At 39.2% G+C, this 12,424-nt stretch overlaps 1 protein-coding gene across 6 annotated transcripts in view; it reads right to left on the bottom strand.

Annotated features, from left to right (window-relative positions):
- Positions 1–12,424, bottom strand: part of PARK2 (parkin RBR E3 ubiquitin protein ligase) — a 1,410,476-nt gene that overhangs the window by 215,214 nt on the left and 1,182,838 nt on the right. The window lies entirely within an intron of this gene.

Genomic DNA, 12,424 nt, shown 5'->3' with positions numbered 1-12,424 from the left:
TATATATAATATGTAACATATATAATATAATACATATTCTATGTAAAATAAAATACAGTTGACCCTGGAACAACATGGGCTTGAACTTTGTGGGTCCACTTATACACAGATTTTTCTTCTGCCTCTGCTACCCCTGAGACAGCAGGACCAACCCTTCCCCCCGTTCCTCCTCCTCAGCCACCAGCTGTGAAGACAATGAAGATGAAAACCTTTATGATGATCCACTGTCACTTAATGGGTAGTTAATACATTTTCTCTTCCTTATGATTTTTCTTACTAACATTTTCCTTTCTCTATCTTACTTTAAGAATACAGTATATAATACATATAACCTATAAAATATGTGTTCATAGACTATTGATGTTATAGGCAGGGCTTCTAGTCAACAGCAGGCTATTAGTAGTTAAGTTTTGGGGCAGTCAAAAGCTCCACATAGTTTTTGGACTTCAGGGATGTTGGTGTTCCCAAGCTTCACATTGTTCAAGGCCCAAATGTATAGATATATACAATTTAGGCCAGTATATGCTTAATATCATTTAAAATGTGTTGCATCCCTGTCTTTTCAATAGAACTATTCCTCAATATTAGGTTGTAGTCATTTATACTATTATTTTTTTGAGTCAGGGTCTTACTCCAGGCTGGGATGCAGCGCGTAATCATGGTTCATTGCAGCCTTGACCTACTGGCTGAAGGTACCTCTTGCTTCAGCTTCCTGAGTAGCTGGGACTACAGGTGTGTGCACTACCAAGCCTGGCTTTTTTTTTTTTTTCCCCCTAATTTCTGTAGAGATGGGATCTCACTATGCTGTCCAGGCTGGTCTCAAACTCCTGGGCTCAAGTGATCCTCCCACTTCAGCCTCCCAAAGTGCTGAGATTATAGGCATGAGACACTGTAACTGGCTCATTTATATTATTCTCTCTAGAAACAAAATTGATATAAAAATCTGTTTCTTTGAGATAAGACCTACGGATTACATAATCTATTGAACTTCCTATTAAGGAAACTGGATTGTATACAGAATGTATCAACTAAACAATGGAGCCATTTCTCATATTCCTCAGCATTGTGATGTGACAGTGGTCAGAAGCCCTGAGAGTGTTTGTCTGGGGGAGAGCAGGCTGAGGAATGAGAAAACCGGTATTCACACAGGTGAAGGTGCTCACTGCAATAAAGATTAGATTTGTACATTGTTTCAGAGAGTAGGATTTAAACCAACAGAAAAAATAGAATAAATTGTCTTATAAGATAGTAACTGCAGGTTTTTCAACACACACGAAATGGATACTTATGCAGGATATTTTAGAGAGGAATTTTACTGGGTACGATGATGAATTTATGTGTCTACTTGACTGGGCTAAGGGGTGCCCAGATAGTTGATAACGTTATTTCTGGGTGTGTGTGTGAGACTGTTTCTGGGAGAGACTGGCATCCGAATCAGTGGACCAAGAAGATCCACTCTCAGCAATGTGGGCGGGCATCGTCCCATCCACTGAGGGCACTGAGGGCCTGCACAGAACAAGAAGGCAGAGAACGACAAATGCTCTTTCTCTTCTAGAGCCTTAAAGATCAGATTTCCTGGTTCTCAGGCCTTCTGATTGCAGGACATACATGACCCCCAAACCTGCCGCCCCTAGTTCTCAGGCCTTCAGACTCAGACTGAATTAGACCAAAAGCTTTCCTGGTTTTCCAGCTTACAGATGGCAGATTGTGGGACTGCTTGGCCGCCATAATTGTGTGAGCCGTTCCCCCAGTAAATGTCCTCCTATCTCTTTCTCACTATAGATCCTATAGACAGAAAGGTCCTGTTTCTTGGGAGAACCCTGACTAACACTGAGTTCATTCCAATTCCAAAATTCTATGGCCATGTAAAATGCTGGAACATAGTTTTAGCCTATATTATATAACATTTCATACTTTGAGAAAGTACTTCATAAATATTTACTGACTAGTACAAAAGATTATAAAAATGTGCATAAAATTTAAACATAAATGTAAACAGGTGATCCACGAAGAAAATAAATAAAAATCCTGGCCAGGCGTGGTGGCTCACACCTGTAATCCCAGCACTTTGGGAGGTTGAGGTGGGAGGATCACGAGGTCAGGAGTTTGAGACCAGCCTGGCCAACATGGTGAAACGCCATTTCTACTAAAAATACAAAAATTAGCCAGACGTGGTGGTGGGCACCTGTAATCCCAGCTACTTGGGAGGCTGAGGCAGGAGAATCGCTTGAACCTGGGAGGTGGAGGTTGCAGTGGGGCAAGATTGAGCCACTGCACTCTAGCCTGGGCGACGAGCAAGACTCTGTCTCAATAAATAAATAATAAATAAATAAATAACCCAAGGTGAATATTTCAGTGGAAAACATAATACATTAGTTTCCACAGGCATGTCTGGTACTGTAGAGAAGGAAAACTAGATCCTTCAAGTGAGAAACAGACGCTTGAGCTGAGTGCTTCTCCAACTAGAGGCCATGGAGACCTGCAGGCTGAAGATTCTTTTTGAGAAGTTATTCATTTTGGTGTTGTTATTCTGATAATCACCTAAACAACAGTAAAAGTATATATTCTGGAGCATTTGATTGGCTTCAATTCAACCAAAAACTGCTATGAAATTCAGCCTCAAGTCAGTTCCTGTGCTTTCGATCTCTTTGGGAGCAAGTCATCGTAGTTTAGTTTGCTGAAATAAATGAGAAAGAAGTGGATAGAATGCAAGGGAGGCTTCCCCCACCAGTCACGTCTCATGGTCTGGGGCCGAATGTCGGAAGGGTAGAGTCACAGGAGAAGTGGTGGGGGAAGGGAGGCAGCCCGCAGCTCAGGGTCCCAGGCCTGCTGAGATGGAACGAATCTGGGCCAACCCGTCAGGGCCCTGTTTGGATCCCAAGCACTGCTTTAGTGTGGGTAAAATGATGGCCTCTGCCGTATTAAATTGATAGAGTCCATCAGAATATTTTGGTCTTGTACTTTCACTTATACTTAATTGAGATGTTTTTATTTGGGCTGTCTAGTTGTATAAGCATAAAGTATTTATAGCTCAGTTTATATCTAGATGCATTTAAGCCATATTGTCTTAAAAATAATTTCATTCAACCTTGGGTGTTTTGGAGAATTTTTTGTTTCTTTACAAGTGGTCTTTTATGTCACTCAAACTTGAGAAAATGGCTTTGACTTATTTCAATCCTGGGTAAAATAAGAAACAATATTTTAAATTAGCTTATCTTCAGAATTTGTATTCTGGCCGTCTCCTAAGATACAAGCGAAAGGACTGATGTTGATGATAGCTCATATATAAACATCTTTCACAGAAGACTACATAATTACTTGAAACACCTGGTAGGTTCAAAAAAACCACCAAACAAGACCAGACACAGCGTAGACTTAGATGAGAAGAGCTGGAAGGGGTCAAGATATTTAAGAAGACCGTGGATGGCTATCTGCAAAGTGTGCTCATCACAGGAACATTAGTATAGGAAATGGCCAGATATAAACTCAGTGTGAAGATGGGGCTTAAAAATAACAAAACTAGAACTGCAAGACGGGCACACAGAATGCATTCGTGTAGGGAGACAGGAAAACGTTAGTGGAGAGGGCGGAGGTGGCAGGGAGGAAAAAATGAGCCTGACGAATAAAAACCACAGTACTACTTTTGGATTTGGAGCGACAGAGACCATGTCCAATCCTTCCATGCCCTTTAAGCATCACCTCCCTTACATATAGGTTCTTCTGCATTCATTTTTGGTAAATCTGCATTGACTCTTAATGACCACGTATTATTACTTTATGTAATGAGTATTCCTTACGTAATACATGCGTAAGTTCTCACATGATTTTTTTCCTTTGAGTGCTTGAGGGGTGAAACGCATCAAACTCACTGCTTTTCAACTTTTGAGATTCAATCTTTCCTCATTTTGAAAAGTTAAAAAAATCACCTCCAGAACTCTGACCTCTTTACTGGATCACAAAGATTCCCAGCAGCATCTCTGAGACTATAATAGAAGTGTTTGGACATCTACTGGCACTTAAAATATTTGTATATGCCATATTCTGTCCTCACTTTTCTTAAGCACAAGGTTCTCCTTAAATTGTTATTCTGTCCTTTCTAACATGGGAAATATTCTCTTTGCTCAAGAAAACAGAACACACAGAAATAGAGTAGTGTTTTTACCTATTGACACTGTGTTACCTTTCTTGATAAAAGCCTCTTCTTCTCTATCTTTTCCCTCTTTTCTTGCCCTGGATTCCACTTTTAAAGCCCATCCTGCTGTCCTTGGCAATTTAAAAGAGAATTTCACCTCGTTCCAGGCTATCCTCACGCCATGCTCACAGGCTTGTGTTCTTCTGTTGTGCTTTTCCTCCAGTTATTAAACCCCTCACTCATCTCTTGCCTGTGTTTTCTACAAATCTGAGCTCATTGGTGTTCAATGAATACCAGCTTTTTGGTATTAAAAATGAATAAGAAAATTTGTTAAAAAGCATGTAAAGACAGGATTGAATATTTTTTTCTAAAAGATAACTTCGAAACCGGGCCCTTTATTTCAATTAGTATCTGTAATCAACATTTACTTTCATTCTGTTGCTATACCATAAAGGTCGTTTGATCATCTAACTGGGAAGCTCCTCAGTGAAAATGTGTCACAAAGTTGTGTAGCATTTCCACAAAGTCACTGACAGCTACTGAGAAAAAGCAACCCAAAACAAAACAAAACAAAACAAATACCTTTGAGAGATTAACTGAGCCACAATGTTTTCAGAAAGCTTTTGGTGAATTTCCTCAACAATCATGCTGTAAAGCAGGGAAAACTCATTTGGAAAATATATTCCATTGAGAAGCATTAAAAACCACATGAGTCTTCAATCACTATTTTTGCTTTTAATTTCCTTGCAAATCATCACAGGAGCAATTGTGATATCCTTTGGGTTCAATGGAAAATCGTGAGCACCCAGGCTTGGGATGGAAATGGAAATGGATTTCAGCTCTCTGATGTGCTCCCGGCACCGGCCATATGACGCAAATAATCTGCAATTTGCAGATTGCTGCTGTTTGGTGCGAAACGCTTTGAGGATTAATTTCTCTCTTGGCTATCGCTTAGAATCCCTAATGTGGGCTTGACAATTACAGTAACCTTCTATTTCCCCCCTAAGTACAGCTTAGAAAAGGAAACCGACTAACGATGAAATGGCATCAAAAATAAATGATGATTCAATGTGATCAAAGACAATGCAGCGAGACTGAACACTGACCTCTGAGCACAAGCCAGAGAGCGTGGGCCACATCTGCAGGCTGGGCTGCAGCAGCGAAGGAATCCAGTGGGCTGCTCGCTCATCCAGCTAAGCCAGGTTGATTAGGGTCGCCAAACGCTATTCTGAAGTAGCCATTTCTGAATTAGTCTGAGAGTCAGGCGTTAATAGGATCCATGGAAAACTCACTAAGCTATCTTGACAGAGCAATTGCATTCAGTCAGCAGTAGGACTTTATATAATCAAGTTCAAAGCATTATCATTTTCATAAATAAAGCCAAGTTTATTTTAATCATTTCTCTCTGCTGATGGGTTTTTATTTATAAAGGATTATTCATGCATTCTTTCTCAATACCCAATACTTGCTGTCTCAAGATATTCTAAACCAGTTAAGGAGAATCCTGAAGATATTCACCTTCCACCTAACACCTACTTTTAGGTTTACACACTGGAGGGAAACTTACATGGTTATACAAGGAGATATGTAATAGAATATTTACTGCAACATTTTTGTAATAACAGCAACAACAAAAGGACACATCTAAAATGACCATCAACAGGAGAAGAGATAAAATCATTCAACAAATAGCCTGTTGTGCACCCACTATTAGGGCACTGGGGTCGCATCTGTGAAAAATTAGAACAGACAGAAATCCCTCATCGGAGCTCTCATTCTAAAGGGGTGAGAGACAATAAAAATAAACTAATAAGTAGGTAAATGATGTAACATTTGGGATGGTCATTAGTACTGTGTGGAAAAGAGAAAATACAACAGTATAAAGGGTAGGATTGGCTAATGTGAAATTAGGTGTTCATTTCTTATTGAGACCACGACACTGAAGCAAAGATGTTTAGGGAGTGAGTTAATATGAGTTAGCTAGAGTGAAATGTATCAAAACAGATAAATCTCAAAATCATAAAGGTGAGAAAAACGTTGCAATCGTTTATGCACAATGCAATGTCATTTACAGAAAGTTTAGAGAATCTATTAAACAATGTCCATGCATACAAATATACTAAGAATATAAAATACTGCATGCAAATGGTAAACGCCCCTGAAGTATGTATCAAATTCAGGGGAAGGGGAAAGAGGAACAGGATCATAGAAGGACGGTGCTATTCAAATCTGTCTCTAAAGTGTATTACAATCATCGTTAATCAGAAAAGCTAATACTTCTATGACGCTTAGTAGGAACAAAACACTCTTCACAGTGTTTTGCGTGTAATTCATTTAATCCTCACGACGACCCTGTAAGGCAGGTAGTATTTTTATCCCCATTTTAAAGATGGTAAAATCGAGGCAGAAAAAGAACCAAACTAATGAAGTTATCAAAGCTGGGTAGTGTGTACATGGACACTGATTATGCTATTTTAAATATCTAACTGGATGTCTGGAACTTTTCATAATAAAAAACTCTAGATGAAAACTTTAAAGTACATCTAAAAATAACCTTGGAAAAGACTGAATAAAAATTCAATAACATATAGATCTGAGTTTATGAACATATATAAACATGAATATAGTTTGGAGAAGGAAAACCTTCCATACAACCACTAATTACCAGGCATAACTTATCTGAGTAGTATAGCACGAAACTTCGTAAATTTTGATGCTTTCAGAATAAGCTGAAAGAAGCCATGAAATATTATTTATTCAATTTCTTACTTGTAGATGAGGCAGTTACCAGCCCAGAGGCATGCAAACTATCTTCTAGGAGCTCAACATAGTGTGTATGAAGCTCAGATAGCTGTGATTTCATAATTTTTATCAAAATTGATACAGATTGATATTTTCTGATTTGTTGCAGCTGCTATATTAATCCAAACATCCCTGCTGGGTCAAATTCTAGTGGCTACAAGACTGTCTATCTTCCAATGAGGGAAGAATCAGTCTCATTGATAATAAGACACAATCAGAAATTTTCATTTCACAAATAATAATATTATCCTTATTAGCAGGAGGTGAATTCCAAGCAAATATTCATTGATTCTTCATTGAACAACTCTTCAGTGTACATTTACTATGTATAATGCCAGGGGCCATAGAGAAATCATAAACGAATTAGGCAGAGATTCTGCCTTCCTGGAGTTTGCAGAAGAAACAAGATGTTCATCCACAAACCAAGTAGACGTAGAAAGAGCCAAGTGAGCAGAGAGCAACCAAAGAGGTATAAAAAAAAGAAGAGGAGGAGGTGACTTGGAATCAAAGAGGCCAAAGCCTGGAGTGTCTGAGGAATCCAAGCAGCTGCTTGGCTGCAGATGAGAATTGAAAGCACCTGCATACACACAGCCTACCTACTGGGGCTGAGAACTGAGACCACTGAGACCTAATTATTTGTTCCAGAAAAATCCTTCCCTGGAAGATAAGCTTGTAAAGCAATAAATAACTTCACTGTTTGCCTCAAGAAACTCCTGCAAATAATTTAAGCAGACAGTTTGCTCATCTGAGTAGCCATCTCTCTTAACAGGAAATCAGACGGTTCACCTAGGCAATAGCTCTTGTATAAGACAACAGTTTCCTTATGAAGGCTTCCTTAGGACTTTGCCTTACTGTGTCCACTGACCCCAAACTACTTTGTCATTGATCTGCTCAACTCCAAACAGTTTCCCACCTTGAAAGATCTGCCATAAGCATTTAAGCCCAGATCCGCAGGTTCTCTGAACACCCTCCCCTGACCTCTCTTTCCTGTGACACCTCCATGACTGTCCACATGATGGCGTCACTTCCTGCACTAGATCTAATCAGCGCTGCTCTGCAGATTTTCTGTGGTCATTTGGGAGATTTGAGACAGGACAAGGTAGAACATGCAGTAACAAAAGATGAAAAACACTTCTCATTTTTCCTATTTGTATGTTGTTATGATGTCAAAACAACTTAAAAATTCTCAATTGTGTGTATATTCTTGGTGCTTTGCCTCCACCTTTGAATGTCATAAAGTTCTTCCTTTGTTATTGACCTATATTTTGAGTGATTGTGATGATACATTTTAGAGGGCGGGTGTTTTCAACATCCAGCATCCCTCAGATCACAAATTTAATTTGGCGGGTCAGCACATGAGCAGCCACTGGGAATGGGAGGCTCTCAGGGTGAAAAGGGATGCTTATCCATTATTTTCTTTCTCCTGCTGCTCTCAAAAGTTTGTCCTTGGTTGACACTAGAGAAGGGAAAGGGAGGAAGTGAAGGAGATGGAATTTTGTGCTCCCTTTAATGTATTTTTCCATAGATTATGGTGGTTGGTTGGTTACCCGAGTGAACATGTCAATGTCTAGTTAATGTCAGGGGAAAGAGAATCTGTAGGATTGTTATCCTCCAAGTGGATGCAACCAAAAAGGGCACTCAGATTGGGCACATCCCGATCAGATAAGGCCTAGTTAAATAGGGCCTAGAGGGTCAGCTGGCCACCTAATTATCATAGTTAATGAGGTTTCTTTAGGAGAAAAGAATTCTGAGTTCCAAACAATTTATAGACATGAACAATTATGGAGCACTCCCCTGTTTATAAACTGGAAACTTTTGGAATTTATATTTGTACCCCATACTTTGCCATAGAATGCATTCTGTAAACTGGCCTTCCTTGGGGGCATATTCAGGCACTATTAAGTTTGGGAAAATAAATCATATCCAAAACAATTATTAAATAAATATAAGTCATTGGACTTTAGGAATTGATGCAATTCCTTAAACTGAGGAATTTATTAAATGGACACAATTCCTTTAAAATGAGGTAAAGAGAAGGGCTGGAGATACAGTGGAATGGGGCAGGGGAACAGAAAATAGTTTATATTTTTACAAGTACTTAATGGTATTTTTTGTTTTTGTTTTTTTTTTGTATTTTAAATTCATTTCAGTAATTTCCTTTGTCACTTGAGTACTGTGCATTTCGTTTCTTTTATTCATCTTAGTATAGGCATAATCGCATTCATTACAGAAAGGCATATTTCAAATTCTTATAAAAAACAAAACCCAATAATTTTGTAAGCACTCTAAGTAGTGCCACTTAAATTCATCACTGCTTTTATATAGCATCACTGCTTTTATATATTTAGAGTGTATATCCTGGGGTGAGATACATTTGAAAGAGATTTTAAAATAAAACAAAAATTCAATTTAAAGGACAACTAATAGCTTCTATGAGGGGGGGAAAACCCACACAGCTTTGAGTATATTGTTAATTACACTCTGGTTTGATTGCCCAGATCTTTGCATTTTATCACATGAGAATTAGTAATTATTCTTTATTTTAATTAGCCAAAATGATGACTCTGAGTACTTCTCATCTATCAGAGAGTTCTACCAATGAGCTCAATTTTGCTCTTCATGTTTTGAAGAGCAGCATCGCAAGCGTTCATCCAGCCGCCTCTAAAACACAGAGACCTTGAGCCTTGGTGTGCCGCTCAGGTGACTGCACCATGGCCCTGGTATAAGCAGCTCCAGACAGTTAAATCCAGCCCTTCATCCTGCACATTTTGACAAGAAATTCATTTATAGACAGTTTCTTTTGTTGTTGCTGTTGTTGTTTGTTGTTTTAGACGGAGTCTCACTCTGTCGCCAGGCTGGAGTGCAGTTGTGCAATCTCAGCTCCCTGCAATCTCCGCCTTCTGGGTTCAAGTGATTCTCTTGCCTCAGCCTCCCAAGTAGCTTGGAATACAGGTGCCTACCACCATGCCAGGCTAATTTTTTTTGTATTTTTAGTAAAGACGGGGTTTCACTATGCTGGCCTGGATGGTCTAAATCTCTTGACCTCATGATCCACCTGCCTCGGCCTCCCAAAGTGCTAGGGTTACAGGCGTGAGACACCACGCCCAGCCCAAAAATTTGTTTTAAGCAAGCACTTATCAACTAGAAAATGAAGTTCAATAGACACAGATATCGTCAGCATGTCAAAGCTGAAGATTATCCTAGGAAAAACTTTCACCTGTCTGCATTTGTGTGTTTACAAGTTCCTCTATCAGCTGGACACTGTGGCTCACACCTGTAATCCCAGCACTTTGGGAGGCTGAGGCAGGTGGATCACCTGACGTCAGGAGTTCGAGATCAGCCTGGCCAACACCATGAAATCCAGTCTCTACTAAAAATACAAAAAAAAAAAAAAAATTAGCCAGGTGTGGTGGCATGCCCTTGTAATCCCAACTACTGGGGAGGCGGAGGCAGGGGAATCGCTTGAACCTGGGAGGCAGAGGTTGCAGTGAGCAGAGATTTTGCCACTACACCAGCCTGGACAACAGAGTGAGGCTCTGTCTCAAAAAAAAAAAGAAAAAAAAAAAAGGTTCTGTATGTATCAATTTTTATTTTAAGAACTTCCATAGGCATGACTAAAGCTACTGTAGTGAAAGAACCTGTCAAAGGTCATTTCACTACCTCTGTGCTGTCCTTTTGGTCTAAGTTCACAAAGTGTTTGTCTCCATTGTATTTGCTGTTTTTGTGTTTGGTTAGTGACTTTAAAAATGTCAATTAACTATCATGTCCAATACGTACAAAAGCAAAAGGAGTTTTTTTTTGAGAAGTGTTGATAGAGAAGAGGCCTGGGATCTGAAAACAGAGATAATGTGCGGAATGGAAGAGGGTCATGGAAGAGGATATGCTTAAGTCTGAGGTCCGAGTCACTGGACAATTGGAAGTAAAGACTTATTTATGGACCAGGTGAAGGGTGTTGGGCCTATGTCATCAATAGTGAGCAAGAGACAGGAAATGGAATGGAAGAAATGAGGGAAAAATGGAGTCGTTGGCTTGAGAATGAACATCAGCAATTGATGCTGACTCAGAAGACTGAGACTCTGTTTGAGGACTTCCAGGTGAGGGATGGGAAAGTGGTCCTGCCGAGCTGCTAGTGCAGAGGGTGCGGAAGCCATGCTAAGCTAGTGAGTTCTGACACAGCGCTCCTTTCCTGCTTCAGGTTTTATCACCGACTCAATATTTACTGTGCAGAGAGCTGAGGACACACATTAATGAAACAGTCCCCTCTTCACGGTGCTTAGGGCGTCCTTCACTCATACTTGTTTGAACATATCCACTCTCTTGTCTATTTTATATTATAACACCTCCAGATCAGCGAAGGAGTTTTTGACTTAACTTGTTACTCCCCAGCTCACTGTGCCCAGAGCTCCACACATGACTGAATGGTGAATTTGGAATCATTGCTTTCATCTACTGGTTTTTACCAAAGTGTAAAGGGTATTTTCTAAATGGCTCTCTGGCTCACAGAAAATAACAGTTTTAAAGGAGATATTTTAAAAGGTAGAATTTCTAATGACAACCCAATTCTTTGGGTAATTCAGAAACATTCCTATATGCGAACACCAACTCTTGTTAAAACATTGAGATTAGCTTGAAACAATTTAGAGTCTCTAAAATTGAAAGTTCTTCTTTGAAGATCTATACATTATAATGTTGGGTGCAGCAGATATAATCTGAACTAGAAAAGACTGCATCTGCAGACTATTATTAATTTTACAATAAGGATAAATGAAACCAGATGTAAGTGTCATAAACGCATGAATTGAGTTCAGACCTGTTGTCTTATGACTCAGATCCATGTTCACCCAGGTTGAGAAGCTCAATGCTACATCCATGTAGCTGATCCCAGCATAGGCCTGACACAGGAAAAAGACTATGGGAACCCTTGTGCCAATGACTAAATTCCAACCAGCATCTTTCTAGTGAGATGGCCTATTCCGACACACACACACACACACACACACACACACACACACACACACACACTTTGTAAGATCTTGAAAACCATAAACCAAAATAAATCCATGATTTACTGGTTAATTTTTTGGTGGTAAACTATAGAGCATTACCAAAAAGCCTAAAATGTTTTTGTTTGACTTTCATTCCTTACTTTTTTTCTTTCTGGTGATATGATGTCACTCTGAGCATGCAGGACATAGGTTATATATAGTTCCTTTAGATTCTCTTTAAAATTTTCAGGACAAATGAAAAAAATTTTTATGTCGACTAGGTAGCAGGACAAATGGTGTTACACTATTCTAAAAAGACAATGTTTAGGTAAAAAGCACATCTTGGGACAAGAAATTAAGAAAATTCAGTTACATAATGGCACTATCAGTGTATAGCATCAAGGCATATGTATTTCTCTGTTCTCTTCTTAGAAGTGTTGGTGTTATATTATAATTTCCAGGGTTTTTTTTTTCCTATTTAGGAGAAGTTCAGGAAATGCTTAAT

Source organism: Colobus angolensis, unplaced genomic scaffold (assembly GCF_000951035.1).
Source record: "Colobus angolensis palliatus isolate OR3802 unplaced genomic scaffold, Cang.pa_1.0 Scaffold14, whole genome shotgun sequence".
Taxonomy (NCBI): Eukaryota; Metazoa; Chordata; class Mammalia; order Primates; family Cercopithecidae; genus Colobus; species Colobus angolensis.
The sequence above is the reverse complement of the archived record's forward strand: the minus strand, read 5'-3'. Positions and strand labels throughout refer to the sequence as shown.